The sequence below is a fragment of the Canis aureus genome, chromosome 4 (assembly GCF_053574225.1).
Source record: "Canis aureus isolate CA01 chromosome 4, VMU_Caureus_v.1.0, whole genome shotgun sequence".
Classification (NCBI taxonomy): Eukaryota; Metazoa; Chordata; class Mammalia; order Carnivora; family Canidae; genus Canis; species Canis aureus.
Window position 1 is genome coordinate 12,656,394 of NC_135614.1, and position 19,128 is coordinate 12,675,521.

General features: G+C 37.7%; 1 protein-coding gene across 6 annotated transcripts in view; it reads left to right on the forward strand.

Annotated features, from left to right (window-relative positions):
* BICC1 (BicC family RNA binding protein 1) overlaps positions 1-19,128 on the forward strand; it is a 270,938-nt gene that overhangs the window by 158,452 nt on the left and 93,358 nt on the right. The gene's annotated exons all lie outside the window — the stretch shown is intronic.

The following is a 19,128-nucleotide window of genomic DNA, read 5'->3' on the forward strand; positions in this document are numbered from 1 at the left end:
AAATTATTTTACAGTTATTGTGAGGATGAGCTGGACTCCATGGACTGGGATTTCTGCAGAAACTCTGCTCTTGTTACTTTCTTGTTTCTGATTGTAGTGGCAAGAAAGGGGAAGCCTGTGGGCTAAACAGTCATAGGAAGACATGTGAATTTCCAAGTGTGATTATGTAACTTCGTACATGCCTTGCACTTGCCAAGGGTTATAGGATATAATCCAATCTTCAGTGTGTTGAGAGGTTTTACACTTATTATGCTGAAGAAGGAATTACTTATTAGTGGGTTATCTACCTGTTTGGTTGTTTGTAGCCAGTTTAAAAATCCCTGGCCTACTACTTGAATAAATTGGAACTTGAACATGAATTGGATTCTTTTCCCTATTGTCAGGTAGTTTTACATAAAGAATGAAATGAACTTCATTACAATTCTATTAAAAATGTAATTTGATCAGTCTCCAAAGAAAACCCGCAAGGAAACATGAATGTTTAAATGATTCCAAATAATTTTGGATGGCTTATTCTCTTGCACTACCCACGCTATGTTTTTCCCCCTACTATCATAAGAAACTGGGAATTGATTAATTTTTTATTCAAAATGTGGTTATAACTTTAGAGATTTTAGATAATAGGGAGATAAATAGATGAAGTTAATGTTTTAGTTTCCAGTCATTGACACACTTAACCATTCACAATGACCAACTATATTGACCACATTTTGATTATATACGTTTTGTTTTGAAAATAAAGATATTTCAGCAGTACATTTTGAGGACATTTAGCATAATTTGCCCATGGTTAAAGTCAACTTTTGGAATTATGCCTAAGAATTGATCCCTCCAGGCCTATGTCTACAGACATCATTTTATTTTCCTATTATTTATGAAGTGCTATGAATGTATACAGTATTGTATGATGAGCAGAATGTGCCAAAAGAGAAAGACTGAGCCCAAGGAAGGGAGAAAAAAAATCAAGTTTTCCTCAGAGGAATTTATGGTTCAGAATTTATTTGAGCTGCTCTTACTACTTAAACACACAGCTGCTGAATCAGTTTTTGGCTAACATCCCTGATATGTGTATTCGTATATTAATTTTAAAATGGTTAAATTCAGAGATGAAATTTGTTTGATTATAATTTATAATAAGTAGAAATAAAATGAAAATGACAGAAGGATCTTCAGAAGGTAATTCTTTAATTTGATGTGGATATCTACCTCAGAATGTTGTATGGAAAACAGTCTTTATTTTAAACCTTCTTCATTCTGGGATCCCTGGGTGGCACAGCTGTTTAGCGCCTGCCTTTGGCCCAGGGCGCAATCCTGGAGACCCGGGATCGAATCCCACGTCGGGATCCCGGTACATGAAGCCTGCTTCTCCCTCTGCCTATGTCTCTGCCTCTCTCTGTCTCTCTCTCTCTGTGACTATCATAAATAAATAGAAATTAAAAAAAAATAAACCTTCTTCATTCTAAATTAGTATTATTCAGGAGACCAAGAATATAAATGTGTCTGGGGATTTGTGCCATGTTTTGGATGGTTATTAAATTCGAAATCCCATGGTGATATGAAGATTTGGAATATATAGATAATCCTCAGATGATGCTAGAGAGACATGTAGGCCTGGGTTTGTGTTGTATTTTACTCTTTAGACTTTTGATCCTATTGGTTGAATTTTATAAACCTAGAGAGACATTTTTTATGGCTGCTGTTACTGGTCTGTCCCCTTCTTCCCTATTGGAATTTAGTCCTGTGCTTTATTTTTCAAGCCATCAGCCCTGTATCAGAGTGGCTGTGTGGCTGGTTTGATTGAAGCACTGGTAGCATGCTGCCCAGCAGAAAGACAGAAAGCCAAAGACCTAAATTTGCCATCACTTAAAAAATCAGATTCTTCTCTGGAGATTCTGGTTCATTAGGTCTGTGGTGGGACTAGGAAATATATACTTAATTTAATACAAGTTCCTTTTATGGTTAAGCCAAGTTTCAGAAACAAAAATCTCCCCCTGTGACATAAAAATAGCATGACTTAGCTACAGAGGAGACGTGTTCAGAGGCAGTGGATGATAATCACTGTAGAAAAACAGATGCAGGCCCTTCAATAGACCCTTCTCTGGGGTAATGTCCATCTTCGTTTCCAAAAACTGCACTTTTATAGATTCATTAATTTTAAGTTTCTGTCTTCTTTGCAGTCAGTATGAATAAGCTTAGAATGATTACTATTGTTCTATGCTTGTGTGAAATACAGTTTTGGGTAAAAAATCCACCTGGTACTTGTCCTTCTCTCTACCCCTTTTTCTACTCCTCCATTCCTCTTTAACCATGTAAAACACAGTGAAAAGATGTAATAGAAATATTTCCATTTAGTAAGCATGGCATTTTGGGAAAAGGCATATTTTGTCATATAAAGCTCAGGGACTGTATAATTTTTTTAAATTGACAAGTATTTGAAATTATTGGAATATCGAGTTCTGATTAGAACCAGAAAGAACTAAGAATTTAAGATTCAATATAATGGACATTTAAATAACCAACTCTAGTGTTATCCTAGTGGGCAGAGGTCATGATTAAGAAAAATAAAGCAAAGTTTAGTCTTCTGTATAACATATTTATTTTGTGTGGAAGAAAACTCTTTCCAACTCTTAGATTCAAAATGCTAGAATATTCTACCTTAAATAGACAAATCAGAGGTTTATATCCACAAGGACAGTACTTAAGGACTAAGATGTTTAATACTGTAAAGCCTTACTAACAGAATCACTTAGGCACTCATTAAAATTTTGAAAATGCTATTCTGAATAATGGCCTACTTTAAAGTAAATGCAGCTTCATTAAAATACAGATAGCATTTTGAGCAAGTTTCACTGTTTGGCCAAACAGTGCCACACCCACCTTAAATAGATAAAAGTGATTTGTAATGAGAATTTATCACACTGGTGCAATTGTGCCACGTGTGATGCTAGAGAGTTTGTTCTCTTAAATATGGTAAACATTTTTCTTACATTCTTCCTTTTGCCCTTAATTTGCTCATCAGTCTCTTTCTTCTTAGACTGGTAGAGTTGTGAATGTGGGTGAAAATTGTTTAAAGTTTTTATGCCAAATTCCAAATAAATGTAGTCAGCATTGATGAAGCTTTATTGCCTTTCATTCTGGGAAGGAGTTGTCCTACAGAATTTAAGTGATAGAAACTGTTCTATGCAACTGTTTCTTTTATGACAGTTCAGGATGCCTCAGGATGATCAGGAATGAAAGGTGTGGCTGAATTGCTCCATGTATCCTGGGTTTGGAGGCGATTTGGCACCAACTTTGGCCATTCTCTTCCTCCGGAATAAACAAGAGGGTCATTAAAACGAGGCTTTATTATTTTTGGTTGCATTCCATTAAAACAAGTGGTATCTAATAGGAAATCTTAGCTTCAGAAAAACTGTAGACTGTTCACTTTATTTTTTTTCCAGAGGAAAATGTTTTGTTGAACATACTTACACTTTTGTTGGGTATTCACATTGAACTGTTTGAGGCCTGTAACAAGTATTGTGCAGAGGGCAGAGAAGAGGCATGGCACAGTAAGCTGTGTCACAGTTTCTGATGGTGAGCTGTGACCTATTAGTACCTCGAAAATTATTTTAGTTGTAGTAACCAGCATGTAAAAAAAAAAGAAAAACTAGATTAGGAAAGAAAACATTAGAGTGTAAAAATATTGTTTTCTGTCATATTACATGTCACTATTTACATATGTATATAAACATGTGTATACACATTTACATGTGTATAAGTATTGCTAGGTCATGTTGTATAAGTATTACTAGGTCATGGTGTAAAATGATGACAAAGACAGATTGGAAAACGCTGTTCTAGGTAATCAGTTCCCCAAAGGGTAAAAATTTTGTTCATCACTGTGTCTTTAGCACTGTAACCAGTGCATAGTTGGCACTCAGTAAATATTTGCAGATTTCTGATACCTCAGCTCAACTCAATCATGGTTATAGTGAGACCACTGATACAGATGGAGATATAAACCACTGAGGCATGTTGTGTAGTAGAAAGATTTAAAATCATGGCCTTCACGCAGGAGTGGCGTTTACTATTATGAAAAACACTGACCAATGATGTCTTTCCTGGAGACCTTTTAAGTGAATGAATGTACAACATGATTTGTAACTGATGCCAGTGTGGCTAAAGCGCCTTTCAGTGGTTCTGAGTAGTGGAAGGAAACTTAGTGGAAATGACTTCATCTCTGTCATTCATGGGATGCCTGAGAGAGTGAAGCTCTCTGCCTTCCCTAGTAAGCTTGTAAATGAAACTTCATAAGATGCAGCCTCTTCTATTCCAGAGTTGTTGTTGTGGCTGTTTTAATTAGTGTTTGTTACATAATTGACACATCACCAGTCTTACTGAATACCACTGTTTGCTGAGACCCAGCTGGTTCCACACACTATGCTAAATATTTTACATACATTACCTTCTTTAATGACCAGAGAAACCTATGAGTTACGTGGTGATGTTTTCAGTTTACAGGAAACAAACTAAGGCTTGAAGGACAATAACTTGCCCAAGTTTTATATTTAGTAAGTAGCAACCCCAAGCTTGAACTCAGGTCTATTTTCAGAGCCCCAAATACACCTGGGTGAGATAGTACCTTTCTTTTTTTTTCTTTTAATAGTTTATTTAAATTCAATTTGCCAACATATAGTACAATACCCAGTATGTTTCTTAACGCTTTTCCTTGTACCAGCGTGTTCTCAGATGTGACGTCCCTTCAGTGGCCATAGCCACCCATGTACAGCTGATTACAATCACTACTAGTAATAATCAGTTTCATAATGCCTCAGTGCTTGGGACTTACAGTGATTTGAAAGTAGGCTATATTTAGCATAGCCTTACGCTTGTAGGTAACACCTCTTTTTTTTTCGGGGGTAGATTTAAGAAAAGCATGAAACCATACATAAATGTATATCATTTTAATATGCCTGTTTCCGAACTTTAACTTTGTGTTTCGTATCTTCATGTGCTATTTCCTTAGGAAGAGACTTTTTTATTTGTCATTAAACTAAACTTCTAAAATTAAGAGGAAAATAATCTCAGAACGTCTTATGAATTTTGCTTGCTTTTCTGCTTTTCAGTCTTTGAAAGCAGTTTCTTTGACCTTCTTAGGAGCCATTGTATTTCTTCTGGGGAGAAATATTTTTTATTTAACATATTTGTATATATTGTTAATGATGAGTGCTAATTGGGAACCAAGAGTAGGAATTCAGCCAAAAAACTTGATAACTTGTATGCAGGGTACTAAAAGTTACTCTGGTTAGAGAGAACCAGACCTCTCAGAGGAGGATGGAGACCTGGGATATTTCTAGTTCCTGAAGTTCCCAGTATAATTAATAAAAAGCTTATAAAATTAGTGTGTATTTTAAATATAAAATTGATTATACATCTCTTTGTACATGAATGACTTCATTTGTATACAGTGCTAAACATGTAAATTTGAGACCTTTTCTGAATACGATGTGTACTCTCACACACGGACACCCGCGTGTACATGCAGTCTTACAGTGAGGTGATTTATGCTATTTGATATACTAGCAGAGCTAAGGACCTGAGCTTGGAAAGCTGGCCCCCCTGTCTTCCCTCCTGGAGCCCCCAGGCGTTGGCTTATATGTTCATCTAACTGCTACAGGCTAGCCATTCCTTCCAGTCTGTCCTCTTTCTCCTCTACCAGGTCCACAGAAGATGGTTTTAGTTTTTCCATTAAGCCTGAAATAAGTAAACATATCTGTCAGTTAAAAAAAAAATGATTTTCAATTAACTTAATTAGAAAACAAATTTAGAGTGGAATAGAGGGGTGAGAAAATGAATGGAAAAAGTGAAAGCATCAAGAGAGTGAGAAGACATGCTAGAGATGGGAAAGAACATTTGCATAGGCTAGATCTGAAAAAGACTGTTACCCAGAATATACAAAAAAACTCTTAAAATTCAATAGTAAGGAAATGAACAACCCAATTTAAAAAACGCCCAAAAGACCTGAACAAACACCACACCAGAGAAGATATACACATGGCAAATAAGCATATGAAAAGATACTCAACATTGTGTGTTACTGGAGAATTGCAAATTGAAACAGTGTGGTACCACTATGCAATGTATCAGAATGGCCTAAATCTAAAACGCTAACACTACCCCATGCTGGTGAGGGTATGGAGCAACAGGAACTCTCATTTATTGCTGGTAGAAATGCAAAACGGCACAGCCACTTTGGAAGACAGTTTGACAATTTCTTATAAAACTAAGCATATTCTTACTATACAATCCAGCAGTTGCATTCTTTTGGTATTTCCCTAAATGAAAATTATGTTCACACAAAAATGTACACACAGGTATTTATAGCAGCTTTATTCATAGTCACCAAACTTGAAAGCAACCATGATGTCCTTCAGTAGGTGAATGGATGAGTAAACTGTGGCCCATCCAGACAAAGGAATATTACTCAACACTAACGTGATGAACTATCAAGCCATGAAAAGACATGGAGAAACCTTAAATACGTATTACTAAGTGAAAGAAGCCAATGCTCATACTGTATGATTCCAACTATATGACATTCTGGAAAAAGCAAAACTATGGAGAGAACACAAAGATTAGTGGTTAGTGATCATTAGAGATTTGGGGGAAAGGAAGGGTGAATAGGCAGAGCACAGATTTTTTTAGAGCAGTGAACTTCTTCTGTGTCATCTAAAATGGTACATATATGTCATTATGTATTTGTTAAAACCCTTAGACTATGGGGCAGCCCGGGTGGCTCAATGGTTTAGCGCCGCCTTCAGCTCGGCCTGATCCTGGGGACCCGGGATCGAGTCCCAAATGAGGCTCCCTGCATGGAGCCTGCTTCTCTCTCTCTCTCTCTCTCATTCTATCTCTCTCATGTGAATAAATAAAATCTTTAAAAAAAAAAAAAAACTTAGACTAGGTTTTGATGTTGATGTGATACTGACAGTGGTGAAGGTGGTACCTGTGTATGGGAAGGAGCATGTATTGAAACTCTGTACTTTCCACTGAGTTCTGCTCTGCACCTGAAACTGCTCTAAAACTTAAAGTATATTTGACAAAATAAGGTCCTAGGTTCTGAGCACAACATTTTAATCAGCATTTTAAGGTATATTACATGAAAAAGATAAAGTTATATGATCCCTACTAACTCCTTAGTATGTAATTTTAAAAGAACCATAAAATCTCTGAAGAACCCGATCAAGTTTTGTGAAATTAAGAATGAAAGAAATACGGTTCAGCAGCAAATCACGCTGATATTCCCAAAAGGTGACTAGAGCCAAGTCTTACTGCTTCATCACTCACCTGCCTCTATGGCCACTGCCTTTCTTTTTGAGAGAGAGCTCTCTCTTGGTCTTCTTGTTTCTTGAACAGAGGTTTTTAAGTCCCTTTCCTTTAGTGAAGAAAGTGCCATCCCAGGACTCCTTCCACCTGCAGTTCTTTCCTCTGTTAACTCCTGTGAGGAGGAAGGATGAAAAGATTTATTTGCCTACCTTATAATAGGATTGTGCTAGGAGTGTTACTTCTGTTCTCTCTTAATCCTTGTACTAACCCCCATGAAAAGCTATTATCATTTCCATTATACACATTAGTATGTGATATGGAGAGAAGATACAACTTCTTCAAGGTCATAGAGTTTGAAGTGATGGAATTAGAATATAAACTTTGATTTCAAAGATCAAGGTATTTGGGGTGCCTGGGTGGTGTAGTCGGTTAAGCATCTGACTCTTGGTTTTGGCTCAAGTCATGATCTCAGGGTCATGAGATTGAGTTCCGTGTTGGCCCTCTTCCTCTGCCCCCTCTCCCAAATAAATAAATCTTAAAAAAAAAAAAAATCAAGGTATTTCCTTCCAGTCCATAAGCATGCACATAGGTGGTAAATAAGGTGTGTTTGGTCACCAAAGGAATGATATTCCACACATTCACTTAAGAAAACTCAGAATATGTTTAATTATCTTCAAGAGGAAGGGCAATCCTAACTCCTTATCCACATTTAGAAGCATACTGGATGCTGCATCCAGTAACCTGCTGCTGATTTTTTTAAAATATATTATTTATTTATTAATGAGAGACACAAAGAGAGAGAGACAGAGACATAGGCAGAGGGAGCAGCAGGGGAGCCTGATGCAGGACTCCATCCCAGGACCCCAGGATCACGCCCTAAGCCAAAGGCAGATGCTCAACCACTGAGCCACCCAGGTGCCCCAGTAAGCTTCTTTTAATGCATCTTTTTAAAACTTTCAACCTAGGTTTATTTTAATCATTTTTATGCTTTTTTTGCAGTATATTTCTTTCTTCTTCTCTTCTTTTGAACCCCACTAATGGTTTTACTGGAATTTATATACTTTAGGGAGTAGTAGTTATCAACGTAGCATAATTTTTTAAAAAAGATTTTATTTACTTATTTGAGAGAGCAAGAGAACACAAGCAGAGAGGAGGGGCAGAGGGAGCAGCAGACTCCCCAATAAGCCGGGAGTCCGACACCAGTCTCCATCCCAGGACCCTGAGATCACGACCTGTGCTAAAAGCAGACACTTAACTGACTGAGCCACCTAGGCCCCCCTAGCATAGTTTTTATTTTTATTTATTTATTTATTTATTTTTTAAAGATTTATTTATCTGAGACAGAGAGCATGGGGGAGATACAGAGAGGAAGAAAGAGAATCTCAAGGTGACCCCTGAGTGTAGAGCCAGCCTTAGGCCTCTATCTGCCAACCCTGAGATCATCACCTGAGGTGAAATCAAGAGTTGGATGCTTAACCAACTGAGCCACCCAGGCTCCCCAACCTAATTTGGGGAGCATAATTTTTCCCCCAGGATACATTTAGCAATGTCTAGAGATATTTCTGGTGTCACTACTGGGAGGTGGTGCTATTGGCATCTGGTTGGTGGAACCAAGGTTGATGCTAAACATCCTACAGAGCACCGGACAGCCCTCCCAACAAGAATCCTCTGATGCAAAATGTCAGCATGTGAGGTTGAGAAATACTAGGCTGGAAGAGCAGGCGTGACATAAGGAGACTGCTCTGTGCATATAACTGGATCCTTCTTGGACCATTTCATGAAACTCAGTGTATGTGTAACTGGCTTCCTTTTACAGCCTTAGAGATAGGATAGTAGTGACTCCTGAAGGAAGAATGTCCAGTGTAATAGGTTGAATGGACAGAATTCCAGTGCAAAATAAACATGGTAGGATGGCAGGTCTACACATTTTAAAAGCCACTTGACTGTCAGTTTTAAATTGTAGTTTGTACGTCTTTAACTACTGCTTGTTTTTTTCCGTGAGTGTTTCAAACAGGGTCCCCAGTTGTGTCTTGTGGTTCCAATGCTAGGAAATGGACCAGCTACCCTCCAATTCCTGCTGTCTCTGTCTCTCATTCCTCTTTTCTGGAATATGTAGTTGTGATAACTGTGACAGTTTCTGAGGTTTGTGACCATATTTAAACACCATGATGGTGTAGTTGGAAACATCACTGAGCTAATCATGTGGCATTTTTTCACTGACTAAAGAAAATAACTTAAATCACAATGGCATTTATCATCATTTCTTCAAATGGTCTTTTTTATGCTACTAAAGCATGGCTTGAAGCTTATTATAACATTTTTATACAAACCTGTTTTATACAAATGTACTAGCAGATATTTTTATCAAAAGATACGGGAGAGATTTCAAGAATGAGGAGTTACATTCTCTGTATATGTTGTTGCCAGAAATTACTCTTAAAGCAAAATAAGTCCTACCTGACATAAAAATAAAATGAAATAAAAATAAAATGAAAACACAGCATATGTATGGGGGTTTTTTTGTATGGTTTTTGATCTATGCAAATAGTGATTTATTATTACTTTATGAAAATGGGTTCATTTTATACACATAGACATTTCTGCAATTGGATTTTTGGGTTCATTTTATACACATACACATTTCTGCAATTGGATTTTTGCTCCTAAAATGTATTAAGAGAACATCTTCCATATAAAGCACATAAGTAATGTAAGAAACGCCATTGTATATGTGTGGGTAAAGATATATCAATAATATATTTTAACAGATCTGTTTTGATGGACATTGGGTTGTGTTTTTTTTTTTTTTCCTACAGTGGTTCTCAAGTGTATTTTCTACTTTTACAAGCTTTTCTGTTGCAAAAATTCTTACAAGTAGAATTCTCAGGCCACAGGTAATGAGCAACTTTAATATTTTTTATGGTTGCCACCTTGTTCTCCAAAATGACTGTTGAACTCCTACCAGGAAGGGACTGGATTCTGGAAAAGACTCTTCCTTCCATCTTTGTCAACTGTGTGCTTTCCTATCCTTGGCCATCGTAAATAGTGTAAAATATGGTGTCTCATGCATGTCCTTACTTAATAGAAAGGCTGAGCATTTTTCATCTGTTCATGGAACACTTATTTGTATTACTCTGTGGATTGTTTTTCTTAACTTTGTGTTGATTTATTCATATCCTTTCCCTGTTCTAGTTAGTTGTTCATCTGTTTTTCTAATGAAATAGTTTTTTATTTTGAAATTTTTTCTTTAAATATTGCTTTCCTACTCTGAAGTTTAAGATTACTAATACTTCTCTTTAATTGTAGTATCGAAACCCCTCATTTTTTTACCATTAATTTTTAGATCATTTCAATTTCAAACTAGAAATAAATGAATTGGTCCTAAATAGTGATAATATATTAATTTTTGAAGGACTGTGGAAAAGTGCATTAACTTTTAGGGCATTGTATTTACAAAGTAAACTTTAATATTAGATTTTCAGTATTAACAGTAGGTAAATTTTATATGCACATAGACACATGTATGTATATGTGTATTTTATGTGGCAAGGGATGAGAAATTTAAAAATTCAGTGACTCTTATATAATGTTATAATTTGTTTGCCTTTATTTCCATGATTTGGGCTTTGGATTTTGTATATTAGTAGGAAAAGTTTCTGAAAATTTTTCCAGTCTTTCATAGTCAAGGGAAGGACACTTAAATACATTACTTTGGGTTAACTTGCATTCTGTTTCTATGCTATCTACACCATTTCCAGAGTAGGATCCATAATTAAGAATATTTATGTTTTGGAATAATTTACTTCCTCTTCTCAAAACTCAGCTTACATGAGAAAACATGTTTGCATTGCTGTATTTCAGAAGTACCCTTTTCCTTTCTTTGGGTGATCCAAGCTCTTTCTCAAATCACATACAACACCAGGGAGTCCTGATTGATATCATTTAGTTTGGAAGTACATGTGAATTTAGGAAAGTGAGGCAGAAGAAAGGAAAGAGGACTTTCTGCCACCAGGGAGAAAAATATTTCAAATCAAGTGGCGTATGTCCCTATTTCCTTTGCTTTCACCATCAAATATGTGTATTCTAACCTAATCCCCTTGGGTTTTCTCCTTAGGTCAATGCCCAATAGATTTTTACGTCATAGGTCATGTAACACTCTCTCTTTCCATACCAGCAAAATGTAATAACAACATAGTCTAGGTTTGAAAATTCATTAAATTCCATTGCAAAATATTTTTTAGTTTTAAGTAAAGTTTGTTTCATCAGCATTGACGTATGTTCTGCTTCCCAAGCCCTAGGCCATCTCATACCTTTATATATGGTGTGTCTGCTGCTGAAGGGCATCCTCCACCCTTCATTTTCCAGGTGATCAACTCCAAGTCATTCTACATCCATCACAGATGACATGTCTCCCTGAAAACCTTCACCCACCCTCCATCCAGATGGAGTTTAATGCTCTGGAGTTTAATACTCTTTAATGCAATAACTCAGTACCTTATCCATACTTAGTTTTTGGCACTTTTCATGCTTGTGTTATGTCAGCCTAGACATTTGCCTTTCCTTCTGGACTGTGAGCTCATGGACCTATGTCCAAAGCCAAGATGTGTTACTCCCTTCCATGTGCATGATGCCTGCCAGGAAGGTGGAGTTATGCATTATAAGTTAAAGTTTATATTAGCATTTAAGTTTAGAATAAATTTGAAATTACTTCAACAATGATTTAAGTCATTCTGGTATCTTTCAAATAACTTTTGAGAAAGTGAAAAATGGCTCAGGCAGTTAGCCCGCAGTTCCAAGTTGAACATAAATACTTCTCACAGAATATAAATAATCATACAAGGCTACTCCTTGAGTATGTATGAAGCAAGATGGAGACAAGGAAACTGCAACCACAGAAGTAATTAAACACCCTTCTCTAGTGACTGACATGAGTGATTGTTGCTGCTTTACCAATGATCACTCCAAGTCAGCTTTAGTCTTCTGCCTTCCAGGTTAAATTTGCTAGGATCATGAATTGCCCCCACTTCCTGAAAGCTTCTATTCCAAATCTGGCCTCTACTTTCCTAGGCCCTCCATGGAATCACTTAGAACAGATATTAAGTTCTATAATAAACGTATTGTAATTTCCTCTTAGGATGCCCAAGTTCCTTTAGTGAACTTTTCCTCTTGCGACAGCTAAAGATAGCTTGCTTTATTTACTACAAATGTGTTCCTGGTGGGATTTGGCTAGTGGGCACTCTAGTGAATGTTGGAGGAACTTAAGAAAGAAGCACTGATCTCAGTTTCTGCCCCTTGGATACAGGAGTTTGGCCAGGGCTTCCTGCCCTACCACTTTAAATGTGTTTTTGTTTGTTTGTTTGTTTTGTTTTTCTTTTAACCTCATTATTTGCCATCAGGACTAGAATAGTTCAGAAGAGGAGGAGAGTGGAAGCCACAACCAAAGAAACTCTTTAGAAAGAGTTGATAGTTCCTATGTGGATCTCAAAAGGACCAGCAGGGGTGCAGCATTCTGTATAGGAAAGGCTCAAAGCTGAGAGGGATCATTGCTGGGGGAAGAAAACAGGCGGTTTGATGAAAGGGAGAGTTGGAAGAGTTAGTGATTAGTAAGATGGAACTGGTAGGGCAAGTCAGTGAAGGCTATGACTTTACGAGAAGAGAGCCTCATCCACGATGCGGACAGTGGGGAGGTTGGGATGGGGTGGTCACAGAAGATAATTGATAGCTATTGTAGGAGTGGGATAAAGACTAGAAGATGAGTATAGTAGATTGTATTTGATGATGGTGAGATCAAGGAGACTTCTTAAAAGGTGAATCAGCAGAACATGGTGGTTTGACAAAAGCGAGGAGTTGGCTGCCATGGCAGATGATGTTGATATGCTTTTAGTGCACCCCTGAGTTTACCTGTGGTGGGCATTTCCCATTCACACTGACAGCTCCCCGTGTTAAGTGCTGGATTCCTGAGCTCCTTTACCAGAGCACTTTGTTCAGCACTATGGAAGCTTACTCTTCTGGTTCAGAGCAGCCTAGAAATGCTAGTGCTAGCAAGTGAAGTCTGGGGCAGTCTTCAGCCAGTGAAGGATTAGGATCAGAAACAAATATCCATTTTCCCTTTCTGTCTGTGGGACAGGTCTGAAGTACATTATTATTCATGTCTCCTTAGAATACCCAGGGGGACTGATTCCCAGCAGTGACTGTTCTGTCCCACTCCCTTCACTGGCTTTCTTCTCTTTTCGGTCATATTTTTCCTTACTCCCTAACAGGTGCTCCTTGGAATCACCACCCGAATGAACTATCTCAGGTAACACACAGTAACCCAAGTCCTTGTCTCAGTGTCTTTTGCAGGGAAACTCAAACTAAGATAGGTATCCTGGATGGTTGGGATAGTCATTATGCTTTGACAAATGGAGTTGGTATACTTTCTGTTGTTAATTAACGACACTGTTGTCTCGTTGAAAAAATGGCTTCAGTCATCCCAGGTGTATTTTATATGTCAGTGCAGAAATCCAGCAAAAATGATTTAGAGTTCACAGCTCATTTTGTGGAAAAAAAAATAATGCTTCAAACCATCTGCAAAAGTATTAAAATGATCCCAAGTGGAGCATAGGTACTTGAAGCCATTTCCAGGCACATCAGTTTGTTGTCAACAAAAAGAAAAATATATACCAACGGGAGAAGCAAGAAGAGAGAAGAATCTGAGAACCCATGATTTTGGCAGGATAGGGAAAAGAATGTCAGTGGGTCAGCAGGGCAGGAGCTCTGTGCTCCCTCACCTGGGTATCATCCAGGTAGTTTAGGAATCCCAGGCCATTGGCAGCGATACTGTGACTCCTCTGGTTAGGGAGCATTGATTATCGATCTCAGGGGAAAGGACCCAGCCATAGGATCATTTCTGTCCACTTGTTGTACTCTCTAAAACTAATGGTTAGTGATTTGAGCCAAGTTAGGAAAAATATTTCCATTACTAACAATATAGTTGTTAAGTGTGCTCTGTGGGGATTCTGAAATATTTACTTGACAGTAATAAGCATTAGAATTTTACTCTTTTCCTATTTTTCCTCATGATCACATTAGCATCCAAATATTTTGAAAGTCAGCCCTTGATGGAGTTTTATAGATAAATGGCACAAAAATTGCTCTAACTAAAGGAAGCTGTGTATCCATCTGGTTTCCATGAATAATCATACCTGTGTTCTTCAGAGTTTGGAACATCATGATGCCTGACTGAAACCACACAGGGGTGGTCCTGTCCATTACGTTCTCTGAGAAATGAAGCCTTGGCTTTCCTGAGATTTGTGTTCCATGTGAAACTTTAGAAGGGAAGGAATAGCATTTATTGGGGTTTATTCTCCTAAAATCTATTAGAGATACTTAATTCTATTGAAAAAAGTTTAAATCATTGTCACATTAGTGACCTTTGAGAGAAGCAACAGAATCTAGAAAGGGACAGACAGCAACTGATATTTAGGGGTGTCTACCTAAGAAAGAAATAATAGGTGGAGTGGTTACTTGACACAATCATGAAATGAGTTTACTGTTTCATTTTTTTCTCTTTTCTGGAAGGATAACAGTTACTTAAGTGAATTAAGCTGGGAAAATACAGAGATGAGCTTGACACTAGAGAAAATAGGGTGGAGCTATTTTCTAGCGTAGGATGAAGCTACCTCTGGCAGGGATAGGTACAGGTGTCAGTAGGTGTTGGGGCTGGGTTAATTAGCTTCGGACTGTTGACCTCACTTTGTGACTCTTTCCACTGACACTGTGCTCATTTTAATGAAATAACTTCAATTTCTGGTTTCTTTAGTCCCCATTAGACTCTGTCAGATATGGTCATGGATTTAAAAACTTAAGTTATTGATTCTGCTAGGTACATGTTCAGTAGAATTCTTGGCTTATATAGTATGTTCTCAATAAAATATTTATTAAACTGGTTTGAATATATATTCCTGAGTTTGGTGAGAAGGAAGAGAGGAGAGTAATGATTGTGATAGATTTAAAGTAAAGGGGAAAAAATTGAGTGTTAATTTCCTTACTTTGATTAGTCTGTTTGGAGGTAAAGTCATTTCCTATGAATATAGGGGGATGATTTGAAGACTTGAAACCATGGAAGATTTAGAACAGCTTCTTATGGAAAATGCAATTGAGATGAATAAAAAAACCTGCCAAACCAAATTAGTATCCAGCTAAGGCTGCATAATATAGCTTTGTAGTTAGGTTGTTTAGGACACTTATATGCTTTTTTCCAGTTCTTTGACTACTCAGCCGTGGAAAATGTAGAGGGACCTGTGGTGGAAGATAGGTAGGGCAGAAAGGCAGAGATGAAGAATTTTAGGGTGTGTGATGAGAGGGCAAAATGGTCCACCTTGGGGTGTGATAGCTCAGGGAAATGTGAAGCCAGCAGGGAAGCTGGAAGGAGGCAGGGAACTGAGTATCGTAATAACCTAGAGAACTTATAGGGTTGAGAGTAGTCAAGAGTTGCATTAGTAGGAGGTTGTAGCCACAGAAGTTAAGTGTCAAGTTAGAAGTATTAAAAATGAAAAAATGAATGGTCGGGATTATAGCAAGGTCCATTTCATGGCTGGGTTTGTGGGTTACTAACGCATAAGCAGTTTTACAATTTAGTAATTCTCGGCACCTTTAGGATAGTTTAGCAAAATTAAATAGGATTCTTTAAAAAAGCAGTAAGAAATTTGTCAATGAGTTAAGACCAAGCAAGATGGAAACAGTTAGTGTCAATATGACTCTAGTTTACTAAATTCTATGTGATTTTAAAGCTGAGTAGCCAAGCTAATATTCCTTTAGTAATTGACTTTCATGTATGGAAGAATGACTTATGTAACAGTGAGCTGTGCTTTTGCTAGCCAGTTTTAAAATGTTACATGTGCAAACACCTCATAACTTATGCATGTTTTCCAGTGAGGATTACATCATAGGTCGAAAGAAAATAAATGCATCCATGGTTCTTAAATGTTACATAATCTAGGAACTTCATAACTTCCTAGTTACATAATCTGAAGTCATTATGTAATCTCATGACTCCTTACAAGGGGAAAAAGTTATATTTCATATAGAAATTCAATAAAATGATTGGATAAAGAACTGTGTGTGTGTGTGTGTGTGTGTGTGTGATTTTGCAAATACACAAATAGAATTGCTCTGACGTCTCTGGCTGCTTCTCTTATAGCATCCCAGTGAACATGTAGGTCTCCTTTTATTTCTAGAACATCAAAAGCTTTGACCTATGCCACCCAAAGCTAGGCACATGATTCCTTAGGGTCACAGAGAGTGTTCTTTACAATCTCAGCATTTCATTTTATTCCTGGCTTTTGACACTGCCTCAGTGGCCATTTATGCTCATCCTCTGATTTGGTTGCTTGAAGAGGCAGAGAGTCCGTTGACAGCTTCCAAGGTGTGTAGGGTTTGGCTTTCAGACTGGCAGTCCTTGGAAATGTCTGCCGAAGCCATGGCTGCCTCTGTCCTAATGCGGCAGACAGGTACTTTGAAGTTTTTGATTCTTCTTGTACTTCTGATTACTCATTGTGAGATCCAGCCTCCCTTGTGGAGAAAGTAGTTCAAGAGATGAGGGTAGATCAGAGTTTCTGAGGATCTTATTGCCAGCCCTGACTGTCTCTTTCTTTACTGCCTAGTGTCTCATCTGAACTCAGAAACCTGTCTGATGCAGGTGTAAGCTGATGTATACTGACTCTTCTTGAAATACAAGGGCAGTTTGCTTACATCCCTCCCCATTTGCAGTGTGAATTGAAGTCCTTTATAGCAATTTGGTGGGGGTGGGTTTTGGGAAACTTTAATCTAGTCATTTTTGTCTTTTTTAAAGTGTGACATGGGGAGCCTAGGTGGCTCAATCAGTTAAGCATCCAACTCTTAATTTTGGTTCAGATCATGATCTCAGGGGACATGAGATTGAGCCCCACGTTGGGTTCTCCACTCAGCATGGAATCTGCTTGAGATTCTCTCTCCCTCTGCCTCTCCCCCCATGTGTACACTCTCTCTCTTTTTCTATCTCTTTCAAAATAAATAAATCTTAAAAAAAATTAAGTGTGACTTGTTTTCTTCCTGTGCCTGTTATTAGGTATTAAAGGCAAGGACACAAACTTTTCTTTTAGATTTTCTTCTTGCAAAAGTCGACCATACAAGACATGTGCTTTTGTGGCAGACTTAAATATGTGGGGCAGCAAGAGATTTTGCATAGCCTGCTCTTTTCTGTCTGAGACTTTGCTCTTTCTGGCAGTCCCCACCCTACTGCAGTCCCCTGACTCCAGGCTCTGCCCAAGTGTAATTCAGCAAACATTTAAAAACATCAAATTATCTCTCTACCTTCATTTTGTTTCAGGTTTCCATTTGGGCTTCTTTGAAGTACGGTTCATTGATTCTAGGTCCTAGCTTGTGAAGTTATCTTCTCTTTCATCTGCCAGTCTTTAAGAGGAGCAAAGTGGAAATATATTTTACTACTGGTATGAGCACATCATATAAAAAGGCATAAAGGGGTTACTTTGGGAATTAAGTAACATGTGTTTTTGTGTGTTTTCTTGTCTTGCCTTTACAAGTCGAATGATTCTTGAATCTTTCAGATTATGGGCCCCTGTCTGATACAAGGTACCTCCTGGTTGCCTCAGGTTTGGTAGTGTGGATGGCTAGTCCTAATGCTATAAATGTGGCACCATCTGAGGAAACATTCTCTATAAGTTCTTTGTTTCCCAGAAACATGTTTTTAGGGAAAAGTTAGCAAAAAACACTTTATGCTGAAAGTTACTGAAGACTTGCCTTATTATTGTTCTTTATTGCTGTTTTTTTATTTTTTTAAATATTTCATTTATTTGAGAGAACATGCATGAGAGAGAGAGAGAGAGAGAGAGAGAGAATGAATGAGTGAATGAATGAATGAATGAATGAGCAGGGGAGGGCCAGAGGGCAATCAGACCCCCAGTTGAGCAGGGAGCCCGACATGGGGCTCATCCCAGGACTCTGGGATCATGACCTGAGCCAAAGGCAGATGCTTCGCCCACTGAGTCACCCAGGTGTCCCTGTTTTTATTGATGTTTCTTAATGTTGTGGGGAATGCTTACACACTCAATGCATTTAAAATGCCCTTTATAATTGGAAATGCCAAGACCAACTTTAATGTAGGTGTTAGTATTGTTTCTACTTATAAAATTTAATTATTCAAAAAATTTCTGGGCGGCCCGGGTGGCTCAGTGGTTTAGTGCTGTCTTCAGCCCAGGGCCTGATCCTGGAGACCCGAGATCAAGTCCCATGTCGGGCTCCCTGCATGGAGCCTGCTTCTCCCTCTGCCTGTGCCTCTGCCTCTCTCTGTGTGTCTCTCTCATGAATAAATAAAATCTTTAAAAAAAAGTAAAAAAATAAAAAATTTGTGTTTTTTCATATTGATTAGAATCTGGTCCTTGCAAAATAAGATTTTCATTAGACTGAAAATTTTCTAGTTTAACCAACTTTAGAAAAATCAGTCTTTGCAGCCTTCAGTGGGATGAATTAGAAGTAAAATGAGATCAGATGACAAGCATGTCTATTTTCATCCAGGTAAGACTATATTAATGAGTTTAATCTTTTAACCTGTTTCAGTAATATTAATAATAAAGTAAAAATAATAATTTCTGTCACTGATTGGACTAAGTAAGCATTGGATTGTGTTTTATAAATTATCTCACTCTTAGAAATAACAATTCTGCCGGGTGAGCATCTCACCTCAGCTGCAGAAATAGAGGCTCAGGCAACTTTATATGGTTACATAATGTCAGGTTCCCTGACTGATATACCTCTCCACTTCATTTGGTTCATCTTATTTACAAT